Here is a 17,824-nt window from a genome sequence, read left to right as displayed (position 1 = left end):
TCTGCGCTTTTAACGGACCTCTGAGACTATCACAGTGCAGGTGCATTTATACAGAGACTTGATTACACACAGGTGGATTGTATTTATCATCATTAGTCATTTAGGTCAACATTGGATCATTCAGAGATCCTCCCTGAACTTCTGGAGAGAGTTTGCTGCACTGAAAGTAAAGGGGCTGAATAATTTTGCACGCCCAATTTTTCAGTTTTTGATTTGTTAAAAAAGTTTGAAATATCCAATAAATGTCGTTCCACTTCATGATTGTGTCCCACTTGTTGTTGATTCTTCACAAAAAAAATACAGTTTTATATCTTTATGTTTGAAGCCTGAAATGTGGCAAAAGGTCGCAAAGTTCAAGGGGGTCGAATACTTTCGCAAGGCACTGTATGTATGACAGTAAATCACTGAGAGTACAAAACATTAGGAACACTTTCCTAATATTGAGTTGCACCCGCTTTCCCCCTCAGAACAGCCTCAATTCATCAGGGCATGGACTCTACAAATTGTCGAAAGCGTTCCACAACATGCTGGCCCATGTTGACTCCAATGCTTCCCAGAGTTGTGTCAAGTTGACTTTTGTCCTTTGGGTGGTTGACCTTTCTTAATACACACAGGAAACGGTTGAGCATGAAAAACCCATCAGTGTTGCAGTTCTTGACACAAACCGGTGCGCCTGGCACCTACTACCATACCCTGTTCAAAGTCACTTAAATCTTTCGTCTTTCCCATTCACCCTCTGAATGGCACACAGACACAATTCATAACTCAATTGTCTCAAGGCTTAAAAATCCTTCTTTAACCCGTCTCCTCCCCTTCATCTACACTGATTTGAAGTGGATTTAAACAAGTGACATCAATAAGGGATCACAGTTTTCACCTGGATTCACCTGGTCAGTCTGTCATGGAAAGAGCAGGTGTTCCTAATGTTTCGTCCACCCAGTGGGTTAGTTGTATATATTATAATAATAATAAAAAACTCAGAAGAACAGAAAACTTACCCAGAAATCCTGAACTTCAGAGAGGAGTTGCATTGAGGACAGATTCATCCCTATACATTAGTATACATTAGTATTGTCCCATGGCTTAGATGGCAGATTTACAATAATAGCTAAGCTATACTTACCTGTTGTATATTCAACACAGACGAGATGAGATCCAATCTTCTCTTGGCCTCGGCTTCTCTCGCCTCTCACCAGACGGATTTAGGATGAAAATATTACGAGCCGCAGACTGTACAGTACACGGTACTGTTTAATCCAGCAGTAACATTTGGTCCGTCCTCTAACTCTGCTAAAACTCTACAGCTGCTGCTCCATCCTAGATGGAGATCCTAACAGTGAAATGTCAGAATGAAATAGGCTAGGAACACTATTAACAGGATGACAACAACACATCGATGTTATAAGGACAGAGTTGGACCACCAGACAACTCCAGTAGTTGTTGTTGTTTGACTTGTTTGTCGCCAGCAGCAGTTGACTCCTCCCCCTTTTGTATTTTATTTTATTTATCCTCTCTCTCTCGCTGTGTCTCTGTCTCTCTCTCTCTGTCTCTCTGTCTCCCTGTCTCTGTCTCTCTGTCTCTGTCTCTGTCTCTCTCTGTCTCTCTTTCTGTCTCTCTTTCTGTCTCTCTTTCTGTCTCTGTCTCTCTTTCTGTCTCTCTTTCTGTCTCTCTCTGTCTCTCTCTGTCTCTGTCTCTCTCTGTCGTTCTCTGTGTCTGTCTCTCTCTGTCTCTGTCTCTCTCTCTGTCGCTCTCTGTCTCTGTCTCTCTCTCTGTCTTTGTCTCTCTCTTTGTCTCTGTCTCTCTCTGTCTCTCTCTCTCTGTCTCTGTCTCTGTCTCTCTCTGTCTCTGTCTCTGTCTCTCTCTCTGTCTCTCTCTCTCTGTCTCTGTCTCTCTCTCTGTCTCTGTCTCTCGCTCTCTCTCTCTCTGTCTCTGTCTCTCTCTGTGTGAGTTTCAGATATGAGCTGTATTGAGGATGGACTGTTTCAGAACCATGGAGAGAAACACATTTTTACTTCCTAAAACAAGACCAGTCCAGAATCATCTACAGAGAAGAAGACAAGCTGACACATTTATACAGAGTAGACCCAGGATTAACTTAGAGAAGACAAGCTGACACATTTATACAGTGTGTGTGTGTGTGTGTGTGTGTGTGTGTGTGTGTGTGTGTGTGTGTGTGTGTGTGTGTGTGTGTGTGTGTGTGTGTGTGTGTGTGTGTGTGTTCATGCGTGTCATATCCTCTCATCATATCCTCTCATCATGTATAATACAGTATAATACAGTACAGCATAATGCAGTACAGTATAGTACAGTATAGTACAGTCAGTACAGTATAGTACAGTCAGTACAGTATAGTACAGTCAGTACAGTCAGTATAGTACCGTCAGTACAGTATATTATAGTACAGTCAGTACAGTATAGTACAGTCAGTACAGTACAGTACAGTACAGTACAGTACAGTACAGTCAGTACAGTATATTATAGTACAGTCAGTATAGTACCGTCAGTACAGTCAGTATAGTACCGTCAGTACAGTATATTATAGTATAGTCTGTATAGTAAAGTCAGTATAGTACAGTATAGTACAGTCAGTACAGTACAGTACAGTACAGTCAGTACAGTCAGTACAGTCAGTACAGTCAGTATAGTACATTATAGTACAGTCAGTACAGTACAGTCAGTATAGTACAGTCAGTACAGTCAGTACAGTATAGTAGAGTCAGTACAGTCAGAACAGTCAGTACAGTCAGTACAGTATAGTACAGTCAGTATAGTCAGTACAGTCAGTACAGTATAGTACAGTCAGAACAGTCAGTACAGTCAGTACAGTCAGTACAGTATAGTACAGTCAGAACAGTCAGTACAGTCAGTACAGTCAGTACAGTATAGTAAAGTCAGTATAGTCAGTACAGTCAGTACAGTCAGTACAGTATAGTACAGTCAGTACAGTCAGTACAGTATAGTACAGTCAGTACAGTCAGTACAGTCAGTACAGTCAGTACAGTATAGTACAGTCAGTACAGTCAGTACAGTCAGTACAGTATAGTACAGTCAGTACAGCCATTACAGTATAGTACAGTCATCACAGTATAGTACAGTCAGTATAGTACAGTCAGTACTGTATAGTACAGTCAGTACAGTCAGTATAGTACAGTCAGTACAGTCAGTACAGTCAGTACAGTACAGTACAGTCAGTACAGTCAGTATAGTACAGTATAGTACAGTCAGTGCAGTACAGTCAGTATAGTACAGCCAGTACAGTCAGTACATTATAGTACAGTCAGTACAGTCAGTACAGTATAGTACAGTCAGTACAGTCAGTACAGTCATAACAGTCAGTACAGTCAGTACAGTCAGTACAGTATAGTACAGTCAGTATGGTCAGTACAGTCAGTACAGTCAGTATAGTTTTGTACAGTCAGTACAGTCAGTACAGTCAGTACAGTATAGTACAGTCAGTACAGTCAGTACAGTATAGTAAAGTCAGTATAGTCAGTACAGTCAGTACAGTCAGTACAGTATAGTACAGTCAGTACAGTCAGTACAGTCAGTATAGTACAGTCAGTATAGTCAGTATATTCAGTATAGTCAGTACAGTCAGTACAGTCAGTACAGTATAGTACAGTCAGTACAGTCAGAACAGTATAGTACAGTCAGTACAGTCAGTACAGTATAGTACAGTCAGTACAGTCAGTACAGTCAGTACAGTATAGTACAGTCAGTACAGTCATTACAGTATAGTACAGTCATCACAGTATAGTACAGTCAGTATAGCACAGTCAGTATAGTACAGTCAGTACTGTATAGTACAGTCAGTACAGTCAGTACAGTCCGTATAGTACAGTCAGTACAGTCAGTACAGTCAGTACAGTACAGTACAGTCAGTACAGTCAGTATAGTACAGTATAGTACAGTCAGTGCAGTACAGTCAGTATAGTACAGCCAGTACAGTCAGTACATTATAGTCCAGTCAGTACAGTCAGTACAGTCAGTACAGTATAGTACAGTCAGTACAGTCAGTACAGTCAGTACAGTATAGTACAGTCAGTACAGTCAGTACAGTATAGTACAGTCAGAACAGTCAGTACAGTCAGAACAGTCAGAACAGTCAGTACAGTCAGTACAGTATAGTACAGTCAGTACAGTCAGTACAGTCAGTACAGTATAGTACAGTCAGTACAGTCAGCACAGTATAGTAAAGTCAGTATAGTCAGTATAGTCAGTACAGTCAGTACAGTATATTACAGTCAGAACAGTCAGTACAGTCAGTACAGTATAGTATAGTCAGTACAGTCAGTACAGTATAGTACAGTCAGAACAGTCAGTACAGTCAGTACAGTCAGTACAGTATAGTATAGTCAGTACAGTCAGTACAGTATAGTACAGTCAGAACAGTCAGTACAGTCAGTACAGTCAGTACAGTATAGTACAGTCAGAACAGCCAGTATAGTATAGTACAGTCATCACAGTATAGTACAGTCAGTATAGTCAGTACAGTCAGTACAGTATAGTACAGTCAGTATAGTACAGTCAGTACAGTATAGTACAGTCAGTACTGTATACTACTGTCAGTACTGTATAGTACAGTCAGTATAGTACAGTCAGTACAGTCAGTATAGTACAGTCAGTACAGTACAGTACAGTCAGTACAGTCAGTGTAGTACAGTATAGTACAGACACTGCAGTACAGTCAGTATAGTACAGTCAGTACAGTCAGTACATTATAGTACAGTCAGTACAGTCAGTACAGTCAGTACAGTATAGTACAGTCAGTACAGTCAGTACAGTACAGTACAGTCAGTACAGTCAGTACAGTATAGTACAGTCAGTATAGTACAGTATAGTACAGTCAGTGCAGTACAGTCAGTATAGTACAGTCAGTACAGTCAGTACATTATAGTACATTCAGTACAGTCAGTACAGTCAGTACAGTATAGTACAGTCAGTACAGTCAGTACAGTCAGTATAGTACAGTCAGTACAGTCAGTACAGTATAGTACAGTCAGAACAGTCAGTACAGTCAGTACAGTATAGTACAGTCAGTATAGTCAGTACAGTCAGTACAGTATAGTACAGTCAGTACAGGACAGTATAGTACAGACAGTACAGTCATTACAGTATAGTACAGTCAGTACAGTATAGTAACGTCAGTACAGTCAGTATAGTATAGTACAGTATAGTACAGTCAGTACAGCCAGTATAGTACAGTCAGTATAGTACAGTCAGTATAGTACTGTCAGTACAGTCAGTATAGTACAGTCAGTATAGTACAGTCAGTACAGTCAGTATAGTACAGTCAGTACAGTCAGTATTGTACAGCCAGTATAGTACAGTCAGTACAGCCAGTATAGTACAGTCAGTATAGTACAGTCAGTACAGTATAGTACAGTATAGTACAGTCAGTATAGTACTGTCAGTACAGTCAGTATAGTACAGTCAGTATAGTACAGTCAGTACAGTCAGTATAGTACAGTCAGTACAGTCAGTAGTGTACAGCCAGTATAGTACAGTCAGTACAGTCAGTATTGTACAGCCAGTATAGTACAGTCAGTACAGTCAGTATAGTAAAGTCAGTATAGTACAGTCAGTATAGTATAGTACAGTCAGTACGGTATAGTACAGTCAGTACAGTCAGTAGAGCCAGTACAGTATAGTACAGTACAGTATAGTACAGTCAGTACAGTATAGTAAAGTCAGTACAGTATATTACAGTCAGTACAGTCAGTACAGTATAGTACAGTCAGTACAGTCAGTATTGTACAGCCAGTATAGTACAGTCAGTACAGCCAGTATAGTACAGTCAGTATAGTACAGTCAGTACAGTATAGTACAGTATAGTACAGTCAGTACAGCCAGTATAGTACAGTCAGTATAGTACAGTCAGTATAGTACTGTCAGTACAGTCAGTATAGTACAGTCAGTATAGTACAGTCAGTACAGTCAGTATAGTACAGTCAGTACAGTCAGTATTGTACAGCCAGTATAGTACAGTCAGTACAGCCAGTATAGTACAGTCAGTATAGTACAGTCAGTACAGTATAGTACAGTATAGTACAGTCAGTACAGCCAGTATAGTACAGTCAGTATAGTACAGTCAGTATAGTACTGTCAGTACAGTCAGTATAGTACAGTCAGTACAGTCAGTATAGTACAGTTAGTACAGCCAGGACAGTATAGTACAGTCAGTACAGTATAGTACAGTCAGTACAGTACAGTATAGTCAGTACAGCCAGTACAGTATAGTACAGTACAGCTAGTAAACATGCTTTCCTCACCATCTTAAATAAGCATGCCACATTCAAAAATGTAGAACCAGGAATAGATATAGCCCTTGGTTCTCTCCAGACCTGACTGCCCTTGACCAGCACAAAAACATTCTGTGGGGTACTGCATTATCATCGAATAGCCCCTGTGATATGCAACTTTTCAGGGAAGTTAGGAACCAATTTACACAGGCAGTTATGAAAGCAAAGGCTAGCTTTTCAAGCAGAAATTTGCTTCCTGTAGCACTAATTCCAAAAAGTTCTGGGACACTAAAGTCCATGGAGAATAAGAGCACCTCCTCCCAGCTGCCCACTGCACTGGGACTAGGAAACACTGTTACCACAGATAAATCTACGATAATTGAGAATTTCAATAAGCATTTTTCTACGGCTGGCCATGCTTTCCACCTGGCTACCCCTACCCCGGCCAACAGCCCTGCATCCCCACAGCAACTTACCCAAACCTCCCGCATTTCTCCTTCACCCAAATCCAGATAGCCAATGTTCTTAAAGAGCTGCAAAATATGAACCACTACAAGTCAGCTGGGCTAGACAATCTGGACCCTCTCTTTCTAAAATTACCTGCCGAAATTGTTGCCACCCCTATTTATTAGCCTGTTCAACGTCTCTTTCACATCGTCTGAGATCCCCAAAGATTGGAAAGCTGCCACGGTCATCCCTCTCTTCAAAGGGGGAGACACTCTAGACCCAAACTGCTACAGACCTATATCTATCCTACCCTGCCTTTCTAAGGTCTTCGAAAGCCAAGTTAACAAACAGATCACCGACCATTTTGAATCCCACCGTACCTTCTCCGCTATGCAATCTGGTTTCCGAGCTGGTCATGGGTGCACCTCAGCCACGCTCAAAGTCCTAAACTATATCATAACTGTCATCGATAAGAGACATTCCTATGCAGTACATGTGCAGCAGTATTCATTGACCTGGCCAAGGCTTTCGACTCTGTCAATCACCGCATTCTTAGCGGCAGACTCAACAGCCTTGGTATCTCAAATGACTGCCTCGCCTGGTTCACCAACTACTTCTCTGATAGAGTTCAGTGTGAAATCGCAGGGCCTGTCGTCCGGACCTCTGGCAGTCTGTATGGGGGTGCCACAGGGTTCAATCCTCGGGCCAACTATTTTCTCTGTATACATCAATGATGTCGCTATTGCTGCTGGTGATTCTCTGATCCACCTCTACGCAGACGACACCATTCTGTATACATCTGGCCCTTGGACACTGTGGACACCTTTGGACACTGTGTTAACTAACCTCCAGACGAGCTTCAATGCCATACAACTCTCCTTCCGTGGCCGCAAACTGCTCTTAAATGCAAGTAACACATGACTCCAGTTCTCCAGTTCTCTGCTGCCAATGACTGGAACGAACTGCAAAAATCACTGAAGCTAGAGACCCATATCTCCATCACTAGCTTTAAGCACCAGCTGTCAGAGCAGCTCACAGATCTCTGCACCTGTGCATAGCCCATCTGTAAATAGACCACCCAACTACCTCATCCCATATTATTACTTACCCTCTTGCTCTTTTGCACCCCAGTATCTCTACTTGCACATTCATCTTCTGCACATCTATCACTCCAGTGTTTAATTGCTAAATTATAATTATTTCGCCACTATGGCCTATTTATTGCCTTACCTCCCTTATCTTACCTCATTTGCACACACTGTAAACAGACTTTTCTATTGTGTTATTGACTATACGTTTGTTTATGTGTATCTCTGTGTTGTTTGTGTCTCACTGCTTTGCTTTATCTTGGTCAGGTCACAGTTGTAAATGAGAACTTGTTCTCAACTGGTTAAATAAAGGAGAAATAAAATAGTACATCCATTACAGATGAAACCAAAACAACATAATAATGGTACAGATGTTTTATATCCTAATCCAAGAATCGAGGCTAAGAGAGTATTACCACCCTCTTCCTCAACACACGCCAACATACCACACACACACACAAACACCAAAATACCACACACACACCACACACACACACCAACATACCACACACACACACACACACACACACACACACACACACACACACACACACACACACACACACACACACACACCAACATACCACACACACACATACACCAACATACCACACACACACACACACGCACACACACACACACACACACACACACCACACACACGCACACACCAACACACACCACACACGCACACACACACCGCACTCACATACATACATACACACACACACTCACACACACACACCAACACAAGCACACACACACACACCACACATACATACACACACACCGCACTCACGCACATCTTGTGCGTTGTGTACCATCCTCTGGGCTTCACACACTGACAGCTGTCTATTCTGAGCGAATAGAGATTAGATTGATCTGTAGTGCACACACGCACCACACACACGCCCACACACACCACATGCACACACACACACCACACACGCGCACACACACACACACACACCGCATGCACACACACACACCACACACGCGCACATACACACACCGTATGCACACACACACACCGCACACACGCACACACTCACACACCGCACACACGCACACACTCAACCTCTGCATCAGATATCCCCAGAAGCTTCTCATCAGTGTTTCCTTCCACAGTATGTCACACTCTAAGTCTTTCCTTCCTTCACTGTCTCTGTCTCTCCTTCCTTCACTGTCTCAGTCTCTCCTTCCTTCACTGTCTCTCCTTCCTTCCTTCACTGTCTCTCCTTCCTTCCTTCACTGTCTCTGTCTCTCCTTCCTTCACTGTCTCGGTCTCTCCTTCCTTCACTGTCTCTCCTTCCTTCCTTCACTGTCTCTCCTACTCTACTCCACTCCACTACACAATCAATACTCTTCCATTGTAGCTGATGAGTGGCTGGCCTCCTGCTGGTCCCAGAGAACACTAAAACCGATTCTCACCAGGCTCTAGTTTAATGGAAACATGGGAGATCAATAAAGGTTATATGTAGTTTCAGTCGTCCTCATCAGACACTGTGCAGCACAGGGCTATACCAGAGGACATATTGAGAAAACCCATTTACAGCCCACACTGTTCAAATGAAATACAACACCAAACTAGTGGCGACTGAGCTGCCACACATGATGTTTTGAAACATTACTTAATCAAGCGTTGTACAGGGACTGGGAGTACTACCGAGTACTACCGAGTACTGCCGAGTACTACCGAGTACTACCGGATACTACCGAGTACTACCGAGAGTACTACCGAGTACTACCGGGTACTACCGCGTACTACCGAGTACTACCGAAAAAGATTGAGAGTTGGTGGTGTTTCCTCTCCATGGCCTCTAAACACTGAGGGTGTTTCCTCCATAGCCTCTAAACACTGAGGGTGTTTCCTCTATAGCCTCTAAACACTGAGAGTGTTTCCTCTATAGCCTCTAAACACTGAGGGTGTTTCCTCTCTCTATAGCCTCTAAACACGGAGGGTGTTTCCTCATTTTCTATAGCCTCTAAACACTGAGGGTGTTTAACATCCTGTCTAGTGGAGAATTAGATCCCTCCTTCTGGAGTATATAGTTTAACGTAGTTTCTGATCATTTCACAGTTTAACCCATTTTGTCCGGCATTGCTGATCACTTTGCTTAGACCACCAGGCGTGACTAGAGGTTTTACAGTAAGCACTGCAGGATACTGTATTTGCCTCTACAATTAAATATTGGAAATATGGGAATGGGTCGTCTCATCATTACACCTCATTCTGCCTGCTGGTTCTGATATCCATTCATCTGGCTGGTTCTGATATCCGTTCATCACGCTGGTTCTGATATCCATTCATCTGGCTGGTTCTGATATCCATTCATCTGGCTGGTTCTGATATCCGTTCATCTGGCTGGTTCTGATATCCATTCATCTGGCTGGTTCTGATATCCATTCATCTGGCTGGTTCTGATATCCATTCATCTGGCTGGTTCTGATATCCATTCATCTGGCTGGTTCTGATATCCATTCATCTGGCTGGTTCTGATATCCATTCATCTGGCTGGTTCTGATATCCATTCATCTGGCTGGTTCTGATATCCGTTCATCACGCTGGTTCTGATATCCATTCATCTGGCTGGTTCTGATATCCATTCATCTGGCTGGTTCTGATATCCGTTCATCTGGCTGGTTCTGATATCCATTCATCTGGCTGGTTCTGATATCCATTCATCTGGCTGGTTCTGATATCCATTCATCTGGCTGGTTCTGATATCCATTCATCTGGCTGGTTCTGATATCCATTCATCTGGCTGGTTCTGATATCCATTCATCTGGCTGGTTCTGATATCCATTCATCTGGCTGGTTCTGATATCCATTCATCTGGCTGGTTCTGATATCCATTCATCTGGCTGGTTCTGATATCCATTCATCTGGCTGGTTCTGATATCCGTTCATCACGCTGGTTCTGATATCCATTCATCTGGCTGGTTCTGATATCCATTCATCTGGCTGGTTCTGATATCCGTTCATCTGGCTGGTTCTGATATCCATTCATCTGGCTGGTTCTGATATCCATTCATCTGGCTGGTTCTGATATCCATTCATCTGGCTGGTTCTGATATCCATTCATCTGGCTGGTTCTGATATCCATTCATCTGGCTGGTTCTGATATCCATTCATCATGCTGGTTCTGATATCCATTCATCTGGCTGGTTCTGATATCCATTCATCTGGCTGGTTCTGATATCCATTCATCTGGCTGGTTCTGATATCCATTCATCTGGCTGGTTCTGATATCCATTCATCTGGCTGGTTCTGATATCCATTCATCTGGCTGGTTCTGATATCCATTCATCTGGCTGGTTCTGATATCCATTCATCTGGCTGGTTCTGATATCCATTCATCATGCTGGTTCTGATATCCATTCATCTGGCTGGTTCTGATATCCATTCATCTGGCTGGTTCTGATATCCCTCACAAGCTGCTTAATACTTATATAGATTAAACGTTTATTTCTTCAAACATGCAACATTGTGTAACATAATCATTACTTAAAAATAAAAAAAACATTGAATTACCCACAATCCTTTGAAAACAGAGCCTCTTGGCAAGATAGGAAATGCAAGGAGATTAAAACTAGACTTCCAATGTGTTCAATCCCTTAATTATCTCTGTCTTTGGGTTGTCCTCATAAAAGATACTTACATTTTGAGCAGAAAAATTAAGTTGTATATATTCTGATTGTTGGTGTGCTTTTATTTAGAATTCAAGGCACACTTAACCAGCATGGCTACCACAGCATTCTGCAGCGATACGCCATCCCATCTGGTTTGCACTTAGTGGGACTATAATTTGTTTTTCAACAGGACAATGACCCAACACACCTCCAGCCTGTGTAAGGGCTATTTGACCAAGAAGGAGAGTGATGGAGTTCTGCATCAGATGACCTGGCCTCCACAATCACCCGACCTCAACCCAGTTGAGATGGATTTGGATTAGTTGGACCGCAGAGTGAAAGAAAAGCAGCCAACAAGTGCTCAGCATATGTGGGAACTCCTTCAAGACTGTTGGAAAAGCATTCCTCATGAAGCTGGTTGAGAGTGCTCAAAGCTTTCATCAAGGCAAACGGTGGCTACTTTGAAGAATCTAAAATCTAAAATATATTTTGATTTGTTTAACTTCTTCTATATATGGGGCGCTCTTTTAATTTTTGGATAAAAAAACGTTCCTGTTTTAAACAAGATATTTTGTCACGAAAAGATGCTCGACTATGCATATAATTGACAGCTTTGGAAAGAAAACACTCTGACGCTTCCAAAACTGCAAAGATATTGTCTGTGAGTGCCACAGAACTAATGCTACAGGCGAAACCAAGATTACATTTCATACAGGAAGTGCCCCAGATTTTGAATGCGCTGTGTTCCAATGTCTCCTTATATGGCTGTGAATTTTTCCATTTGGTTCAGAGGAGAAATCTAACTGCCACGAATGATTTATCATCGAATAGATATGTGAAAAACACCTTGAGTAATGATTCTAAACAACGTTTGCCATGTTTCTGTCGATATTATGGAGTTAATTTGGAAAAAAGTTTGGCGTTGTAATGACTGAATTTTCAGGTTTTTTTCTTAGCCAAACGTGATGAACAAAATGGAGCGATTTCTCCTACACAAATAATATTTTTGGAAAAACTGAACATTTGCTATCTAACTGAGAATCTCCTCATTGAAAACATCCGAAGTTCTTCAAAGGTAAATTATATTATTTGAATGCTTTTCTTGTTTTTGTGAAAATGTTGCCTGCTGAATGCTAGGCTTAATGCTATGCTAGCTATCAATACTCTTACACAAATGCTTGTGTAGCTATGGTTGAAAATCATATTTTGAAAATCTGAGATGACAGTGTTGTTAACAAAAGGCTAAGCTTGTGAGCCAATATATTTATTTCATTTCATTTGCGATTTTCATGAATAGTTAACGTTGCGTTATGCTAATGAGCTTGAGGCTATGATTACGCTCCCGGATACGGGATTGCTCGACGCTAGAGGTTAACACTTTTTTGGTTACTACATGATTCCATGTGTGTTATTTAATAATCTTGATGTTTTCACTATTATTCTACAATGTAGAAAATAATAAAAAGTAAAAGAACACCCTTGAATGAGTAGATGTGTCCCAACCTTTGACTGGTACTGTAAATATTTCCTGAGTTTCTTTTATATCTCCTAGATTTAGGACAGACTCTTCAAAACCTTGTTTCTTATGATTTATGTTTTGACTGTCCCTTTGCCATGTGTTATTCAATGCTTTTCTATGGGCTTTAGAAGTGAAGTCCAAAATCAATATTTTATCAAATAATATTTTTCTATATTTGTTTTTACCTAAAAGGGTCCTAAGAATCTACATCAAATAGCTATATGATCCATAGTATAACCATCTTAAAACAATTCCATATGCCTTAGACTCTAAAGAATTAAAAGAGAAACATATTCATGAAAACATGTCACAGCAAGAGAGGAGTTGACACATTTAGCCAATAAACCCTTTTTTCCCCATAACGTTTTTGAGTGAATTAAGAAGGAATCTCAGATTTAACTTCTAACGATCTAAAAAGCTAAATTCAGTTTTCCATCAAAATAAGAATTATTGTGAGCTAATGTGACTAATATGTCACAAGAGAAAAGACCATTTGCCCTTATGAAAATGTAAAAAGGAATGTTAGACTATTTTCTGGTAATTGTGCTGTTAATATGTGCCTGATGTTAAGACTACTGACTGTTTATAAAGGGCCTGTTTGCGAGATTGACTTGTTATTTTAACAGACATAGGCTAGGTCTACTGACTAAAATCAGGGTTTTTGATTGTAATTCAACTTGCCATGGTTTAGTTAGCTAGATGCAGGTAGCCTATAGCACCTGATAACCTAATTTGACTGTTACCTTCAATCTAATGCAGTTGTTCCCCAGGGGTACGCCCAATGCCGTCGGGGTACGCGCAATGCCGTCGGGGTACGCGCAAAAAAAATAAAATGTAACCATCTAGAGTTCAGCCAAATAACAACACAATGTCAAATACAGGTAGTCAAATAATTAACATCCAATCACATTAACCGTCTATCTCTAATCTTACCTCATTTGCACACACTGTATGTAGATTTTTCTACTGTATTATTGACTGTATGTTTGTTTTACTCCATGTGTAACTCTGTGTTGTTGTTTATTTCGCACTGCTTTGCTTTATCTTGGCCAGGTCGCAGTTGTTAATGAGACCTTGTTCTCAACTAGCCTACCTGGTTAAGTTAAGTAAAGGTGAAAATAAAAACTCTCTCGCGGGAATTCACATTCCGTATGTAGCCAAACGTAGCTGCTGCTGATGTTTGTATCTGTACTGATGGAGAAAAAGCCATGACAGGGAGACATAGCGGAGAGGTAACGCGTGTAGAAGCAGTTGCTCCTGACGCCACTTGGGTACACTGCAGCATCATTATTATTATTATATTATTATTATATTTATCACTATTATATTATTATATTTATCATTATTATATTATTATATTATATTATTATTATATTATTATTATATTATTATTATATTTATCATTATTATATTATTATTATATTATTATTATATTATTATTATATTATTATTATATTTATCATTATTATATTATTATTATATTATTATTATATTATTATTATATTATTATTATATTTATCATTATTATATTATTATTATATTATTATTATTATTATATTATTATTATATTTATCATTATTATATTATTCTTATATTTATCATTATTATATTATTATTATATTATTATATTTATCATTATTATATTATTCTTATATTTATCATTATTATATTATTATTATATTCTTATATTTATCATTATTATATTATTATTATATTATTATATTTATCACTATTATATTATTATTATATTTATCATTATTATATTATTATATTATTATTATATCACTATTATATTATTATTATATTTATCACTATTATATTATTATTATATTATTATATTTATCATTATTATTTGTGCTCTGGTCCTTTAGAAGCTCTTTGTCACTTCCCACGAGCCGGTTTGTGACAGAAACTCACATTCATTCTTACATTTATTAAACATATCGTATAGTGTGTGTGGCAGGCTTACAATGATGGCAAAACAACATTTGAGAGTGCGCTGCCCCTGGTGTTAGAGGGGGTACAGCTGGAGGTTGAATGTTTGAAGGGGTACGGGACTATAAAACGTTTGTGAACCACTGCTCTAATGCATTCTAACAACAGCTGATCACCTGGAGCCTAATCTGACTGACTGTTACATTCAATGCAATGTATTCTTGGACTAGGTATCCACTTTACCCTTTCTAATAGCTGATCGGCAGTTGTGATAGGACTGTGACCATGATCACAATTGATAACTTCCAATTTAATTAATTAAAAATGTCCATTAATAATTCATTTATAACAAGGCTACGACGACAAAAATAAAACTGAAGTTATAGGCTATTTATTAAATCTGTTTGTCAGCTCCAGGTAGCCTACGCAAGTGGCACAAATTGTCTGCAATGACTCCAGTGATATCGTCATTTCAACATATTTATTGTATAAAATGGTAGGCTACAGTAGCCTACATAGGCATGGAAATGAACAGGCTAATTGATGGCCAACAGATGTTTCATTCTCCAGATGTAATGTCAGTTTCATTGTGAACTTTTCCCCATAACAGAAGCAGGAGAGGGAGTTCCACAACTCCCATTTGGAATGTCCACTCGAGGCCCGAGAACTGAGCATGCGTAAAACCCCTCGCTTGATATTGTTTTCTAGAAGCAACGCTGATATTAGATGGAGTTTAAACCCCTTCCGAACGAATTTATCTAATGCGCCTAAATTCGTTTTCCGGTGCTTTGCCACCGTTATTTCTTGATCAGCTCTTTTTACTTAATCTTTATTTAACTAGGCAAGCCAGTTAAGAACAAATTCTTATTTACAATAACGGACAACGCTGGGCCAATTGTCGCCGCACTATGGGTCTCCCAATCACGGCCGGTTGTGATACAGCCTGGAATTGAACCAGGCTTTGTAATGACGCCTCTAGCACTGAGATGCAGTGCCTTAGGCCCGTGTCTTGATGGCTTGGGAGCTTCCCTGAAGGAATATTGTATTTCGGTTTGCAGCGTTTCACAGCGGTGTTGCTGAGGAGACGCTGATGGAAACGAGACCCAGGACTGGACTGAAGAGATCTAAATATGGAGATAGCGTAAGTTCAGTGATGGAGAAACGAAGCTTTCTGAAGCATTGAGCATTTATAGCCAATTGTGTCGAAAATGGGTTGATTACTCGAGGCGTTGGTCAACACAGTGTACAGCAGCGACACCTGCTGGTCAAAACCATTTGAACAGACAAACTATAGATGACGTGGAACACGCCGTAACGCGTGCGCAGTGTAGCCTTTTTCTGTTCTAAGGAAACCAATACTAAACCAATCAGGTTTTTATATTTTATAATAATGTAGAATAGTCTGTATACATACAAGAAGTACACAAATAGACAATGTGCTAGGGGGTACAACAAATTACAGATTATACAAAGACCTTAAAAGAAACAACCATATTGATTGTTTTAACAGCTTTCTTGATTAGAAGAATGTAGAATGGTCTTAATGTACTGCTGGAATTCTTTATAGAAAACACGGAAGAGTGGTTTTATATTAGTGAATTTACATGTCTGAATATGAAATTTTGCCATTAGCACAATTAGATTTATGAGGTAAAATTGTTTTTCTTTATCTTTATGGATATGAAATTCTGAATAAGGAAACAGAGCAGCACATTCTCCTATAACAAAACAAAAGTCATCACGAATATGAATAATTATAAAACTGTGAATATCTTTCCATAATTGTTTTACATGTAGACAATGCCAAAATAGATGTGAAACTGTTTCTGGCTGCTCAACACAAAAAGTACTATCAATGTTAATGTCTTTGTTGAGTTTCTTCAGGTCATGATTCGCAGGGTAATACTCATGGATCATTGAGAAAGAGACCTCGTTGATCTTGTTAACAAGCAACTATTTGTGTCTTAATAACCAGACTTTTTTCCAACAGATATTAGTGACCAATGTATTCCACTAACTTGTGACATAAGGAATGGATACAATATCCCTTTGAAATAAAGCACGTATAGACCTGTTGTTCTGAGGGAGCAAGGAGAAACATATTTTCCCTATTGGAGAGTCAACTGGATTAAGGTTGGTAGGTCAACAAGGTGAGGTCTGGCTACACCTCTAAATAACATGAGAGTTCCAGACGGAACAGCATCAAAGACTATGGAGAACTCTCTAGGAGGGTAGGTCAACAAGGTGAGGTCTGGCTACACCTCTAAATAACATGAGAGTTCCAGACGGAATAGCATCAGAGACTATGGAGAACTCTCTAGGAGGGCAGGTCAACAAGGTGAGGTCTGGCTACACCTCTAAATAACATGAGAGTTCCAGACGGAACAGCATCAAAGACTATGGAGAACTCTCTAGGAGGGTAGGTCAACAAGGTGAGGTCTGGCTACACCTCTAAATAACATGAGAGTTCCAGACGGAACAGCATCAAAGACTATGGAGAACTCTCTAGGAGGGTAGGTCAACAAGGTGAGGTCTGGCTACACCTCTAAATAACATGAGAGTTCCAGACGGAATAGCATCAGAGACTATGGAGAACTCTCTAGGAGGGCAGGTCAACAAGGTGAGGTCTGGCTACACCTCTAAATAACATGAGAGTTCCAGACGGAACAGCATCAAAGACTATGGAGAACTCTCTAGGAGGGCAGGTCAACAAGGTGAGGTCTGGCTACACCTCTAAATAACATGAGAGTTCCAGACGGAACAGCATCAAAGACTATGGAGAACTCTCTAGGAGGGCAGGTCAACAAGGTGAGGTCTGGCTACACCTCTAAATAACATGAGAGTTCCAGACGGAATAGCATCAGAGACTATGGAGAACTCTCTAGGAGGGCAGGTCAACAAGGTGAGGTCTGGCTACACCTCTAAATAACATGAGAGTTCCAGACGGAACAGCATCAGA

Source organism: Oncorhynchus mykiss, chromosome 28 (genome assembly GCF_013265735.2).
Source record: "Oncorhynchus mykiss isolate Arlee chromosome 28, USDA_OmykA_1.1, whole genome shotgun sequence".
Lineage (NCBI taxonomy): Eukaryota > Metazoa > Chordata > Actinopteri > Salmoniformes > Salmonidae > Oncorhynchus > Oncorhynchus mykiss.
Note: the sequence above shows the minus strand (reverse complement) of the source record.